At 54.3% G+C, this 5,000-nt stretch overlaps 1 non-coding gene across 1 annotated transcript in view; it reads left to right on the top strand.

Annotated features, from left to right (window-relative positions):
- The first annotated feature begins 3,709 nt into the window (after positions 1-3,709).
- Positions 3,710-5,000, top strand: part of LOC124772464 — a 1,909-nt gene continuing 618 nt past the window's right edge. Inside the window, exon 1 of the ribosomal RNA XR_007014048.1 lies at positions 3,710-5,000. This exon is cut by the window's right edge and continues 618 nt beyond it. This is a non-coding gene — a ribosomal RNA (small subunit ribosomal RNA).

Raw genomic sequence — 5,000 nt, 5'->3', positions numbered from 1 at the left:
GCCACCTACAGGGATCCGACGGAACTACGCCACCCATGCCGGCAAAACAGTATCGCCATCTATGAAAATAGGGCGACACCACATGCAATACCGCCATCTATGCGCATCTGACAACACTACGTCCGCACCACAAAACATACCGCCATCTGTAGGTCTCCCGCAACATGACCTCCTGCAACGACGCTACCGCCATCTATGAGACGCCAAGCCGACTAAGACAGCGATGGCGCCACAGTGGCCGCCTTTCGACGCCACCCACAAAGGCTGCAGCCTCTGTCGACCATAGCACCCAATCTCCAGTGGCTCTGCCGCACGAAGCCGTGGACCGGCAATGACGCCACCCGCACCCGTTCGTGCACCACCCCAACCGCCAAACTCGCACCTCCAGCGGATGAACGGCGGACGTTTCCCGCACTCGTAAAGTGCAATCCACCCCTATAACTTGCGTTTCATGAAGAGTTATTTCCAATATGCGACATTCCCGCTGTCCGTATACATGAGCCGCGACCTGTACCACTTACGAGCGAGAGACGCGATCGCGTTGCTCACTGTACGGCGTCCGATACCGAGCCATCAGCATGTCGGTCCCCATGCGCGTTGCACTCGCACTCGCAGTCGCAAAAACGTGGGGCAAATATATTACGCGGAAGAGTTATAACAGACCGAGCCCCACTGCATGGGGGGAGTCTTTGTCACTAATGTACACAGATGGAACATTTTGGACTGGAACCAGATTACCCGTACACACGGCGCTGATTAGTAATCAATGCAGAGCCATCAAACTACAGCAAATATACACAACTGTCCGTATACATGCTGAAAGAGTCTGCCCAAAATGGGAACCACACGTCAGCCAGACACTCTGATCACGCACCACTCTCTGCTTCTAACAGGCGCACATACAATATGTAAGCACCAGCATGGAACAACATCCAGTGCATCTTCTCCGCCACATTACACAATCCACACTATCACAACCAGACCAGGAGGTCCGTGCGGAAAATACAATATCCCAGCCTTTCGACATCCACCATTGCGCAGACCAGGCACCAACACCCACACATGTCCTATACAACGGTGCACCCAACATCACAATAGTACCTCCTGTCACAGCGCACAAACAATGACATGAGTCAAAGACACAGGTCTCACACAAGCATAGAATTGGAGCGCCGCCTCTAATAAGCCAAAGGTGCATCCTGACGTGACAAATCTGATCATGTCACAAGCATTCACTTACTATAATCACTATCAACGAACCTGCCGCCGCCCCGCCCCCCCCCCCCCCCCTACACCTTTCCGTACAACAACGTGTAACCTAACCTAACCTAACCTAACCTATGTTGTACCTTAACCTAACCTATGTTGTACCTTAACCTAACCTATGTTGTACCTTAACCTAACCTATGTTGTACCTTAACCTAACCTATGTTGTACCTTAACCTAACCTATGTTGTACCTTAACCTAACCTATGTTGTACCTTAACCTAACCCATGTTGTACCTTAACCTAACCCATGTTGTACCTTAACCTAACCCATGTTGTACCTTAACCTAACCCATGTTGTACCTTAACCTAACCCATGTTGTACCTTAACCTAACCCATGTTGTACCTCAACCTAACCCATGTTGTGCCTCAACCTAACCCATGTTGTGCCTCAACCTAACCCATGTTGTGCCTTAACCTAACCCATGTTGTGCCTCAACCTAACCCATGTTGTGCCTTAACCTAACCCATGTTGTGCCTTAACCTAACCCATGTTGTGCCTTAACCTAACCCATGTTGTGCCTTAACCTAACCCATGTTGTGCCTTAACCTAACCCATGTTGTGCCTTAACCTAACCCATGTTGTGCCTTAACCTAACCCATGTTGTGCCTTAACCTAACCCATGTTGTCGCCTTAACGTAACCCACGTTGTCGCCTAAACCTGCTCTGTAATTGTTATACGACTCGTTCAATTACTGTAGTGTTGCCCACCCGCAACCCTCGCAATATAGTTCGCTACTCGCACTGCCCGCACCCCTGTGTATCGCTTCATGTTAAACACCTTGCAAGTCTTGCTCACTTTTGCTCCTGCTGTACACTGTAATGTGGATGGCAGCAGGACGTACATGCCGCCCCTCCCCACGTCCCCACCTTGCCCCCTGCCTTCGCAAGCTGGTTGGTGAGAAGTTTGCATGTTCAATGCCCTTCGCATGCGACGTACTCAGGCTACGTTGTGGTGCGGCCTGTGTCAACTGTCCGCTGATGTCGTACGCGTGAACCACAATCTGTACTGCACATTCGTCCTTATGTACTGAATGATACATCGTGGCACATGTGTGACCGCACAACGACTGCGCCCAAAAACGGCGGACCATACAGTGCAAATATTGTGCACGCAGCTACGTGTCGTCTCCCTATGAGAGCTGGATTGCAGTGTGGTACGCCATAGAGACGTGTGGGAGGAACGGACGCCGTGGATGGCGATCAGCATGAGCTGTCTGTTGATGTATTCGGACCTAGTCGTCTCTCCTCACACACCGTGATGGCATGGTGCACCGCGTTCCATATCTGCGACATGCTACAGAGGCCGGTTGACAGTCGTTCGAGCAATGGACATCGCATACGTACGGGGGCCACCTTCCACGTATTGTCTAGGCGTGCACATTTTGTTGCGTGTATGTGGGCAGACGTAGTGTGGCGTGACACCTGACACAGGCATGCAATAATCGTTGAAGTTGCAAATGGCGATGGACGCCTGCGTTTTCTGGTGAAGTTACGCAAATGAACAAATGGTAACCTGTTGTGGTGCGGTTGTTCTCGCTAGGGGTGAATCGGTGATGGCGACGATAGGTTGAGGTACTAACCGGTTGTTCCAGCGATACCCACCATGCCGACGAAACTGAACGGCATCTGGGTGTGAAGCGATACGCGGCGGTGGCTGGGTGGGACCGTCCCCGGCCGGTGAGGGGGCGCCTCCCGGCGTGCTGGCCGCGCGGTGCGTGGGCGCACGCGCTACAGCCGGCTGGTGGGGGCGGCCAGTGGCAGGCGCGCCGGCCGACGGACGCGGCAGGCGTCGCAGCTGCGCGCCGGCGCACCCTGCGCGCGGCGCCGTGCGGCCAAAGTAGGTCCTCGCGGGCCCGGTGCGAAGCGCGGTGGACATCTTCAGTGTGCTGGTCCGATTGAGGACTGTGTGCGTTGAGGATGCGCCGCCGCCCGGCGCTCGGCGCCGCGACGCCGTCTGCTGCTCGGTCGCCCCAGCGGTTCTCGCTGGTGGTTTGTATCGCAGCTGTGCGGATGTGTTGGCGCGTGCGCTGTGCTGGGAGAGTTCGCTTCGGCACCCAAGTGGGGCTTTTGTCCTTCTGTGGCGCTGGCGTTGGAGCTGCCGGTCACCGTAGGTGGCGCGTGTTGTCTCCCGCCGGCAATGCCACGACAGCACGCTCCCGGGCCTCTGTCGGCAGCGGCAAGCTCAGTTGGGAGCACGGGTGGTCGCACCGAAAGCGTCTACTCGCCTAACTCCGGGCGATTGCGCCTCTCTCGAACCCGACCAAGTACTTGGGACGGCGCTGCGCGCCGCCGGGACCTGAGAGGGTTTCGAGGTGTATTGTGCAGGGGAGCTCAGCCTCCTCCTGTTTGCAGAATGATTGAGCGGACGCTTGCGTGTTCGCGCGGGCCCCCGGGACACACTCCCGGGCGGCCGGCTGCTCAGCTCTAGTTGACGCAGCTCCCTGGTTGATCCTGCCAGTAGTCATATGCTTGTCTCAAAGATTAAGCCATGCATGTCTCAGTACAAGCCGCATTAAGGTGAAACCGCGAATGGCTCATTAAATCAGTTATGGTTCCTTAGATCGTACCCACGTTACTTGGATAACTGTGGTAATTCTAGAGCTAATACATGCAAACAGAGTCCCGACCAGAGATGGAAGGGACGCTTTTATTAGATCAAAACCAATCGGTCGGCTCGTCCGGTCCGTTTGCCTTGGTGACTCTGAATAACTTTGGGCTGATCGCACGGTCCTCGTACCGGCGACGCATCTTTCAAATGTCTGCCTTATCAACTGTCGATGGTAGGTTCTGCGCCTACCATGGTTGTAACGGGTAACGGGGAATCAGGGTTCGATTCCGGAGAGGGAGCCTGAGAAACGGCTACCACATCCAAGGAAGGCAGCAGGCGCGCAAATTACCCACTCCCGGCACGGGGAGGTAGTGACGAAAAATAACGATACGGGACTCATCCGAGGCCCCGTAATCGGAATGAGTACACTTTAAATCCTTTAACGAGTATCTATTGGAGGGCAAGTCTGGTGCCAGCAGCCGCGGTAATTCCAGCTCCAATAGCGTATATTAAAGTTGTTGCGGTTAAAAAGCTCGTAGTTGGATTTGTGTCCCACGCTGTTGGTTCACCGCCCGTCGGTGTTTAACTGGCATGTATCGTGGGACGTCCTGCCGGTGGGGCGAGCTGAAGGCGTGCGACCGCCTCGTGCGTGCTCGTGCGTCCCGAGGCGGACCCCGTTGAAATCCTACCAGGGTGCTCTTTATTGAGTGTCTCGGTGGGCCGGCACGTTTACTTTGAACAAATTAGAGTGCTTAAAGCAGGCAAGCCCGCCTGAATACTGTGTGCATGGAATAATGGAATAGGACCTCGGTTCTATTTTGTTGGTTTTCGGAACCCGAGGTAATGATTAATAGGGACAGGCGGGGGCATTCGTATTGCGACGTTAGAGGTGAAATTCTTGGATCGTCGCAAGACGAACAGAAGCGAAAGCATTTGCCAAGTATGTTTTCATTAATCAAGAACGAAAGTTAGAGGTTCGAAGGCGATCAGATACCGCCCTAGTTCTAACCATAAACGATGCCAGCCAGCGATCCGCCGCAGTTCCTCCGATGACTCGGCGGGCAGCCTCCGGGAAACCAAAGCTTTTGGGTTCCGGGGGAAGTATGGTTGCAAAGCTGAAACTTAAAGGAATTGACGGAAGGGCACCACCAGGAGTGGAGCCTGCGGCTTAATTTGACTCA

Source organism: Schistocerca piceifrons, unplaced genomic scaffold, assembly GCF_021461385.2.
Source record: "Schistocerca piceifrons isolate TAMUIC-IGC-003096 unplaced genomic scaffold, iqSchPice1.1 HiC_scaffold_940, whole genome shotgun sequence".
NCBI classification, from domain to species: domain Eukaryota; kingdom Metazoa; phylum Arthropoda; class Insecta; order Orthoptera; family Acrididae; genus Schistocerca; species Schistocerca piceifrons.
Note: the sequence above shows the minus strand (reverse complement) of the source record. Positions and strands in the feature narration are given on the sequence as shown.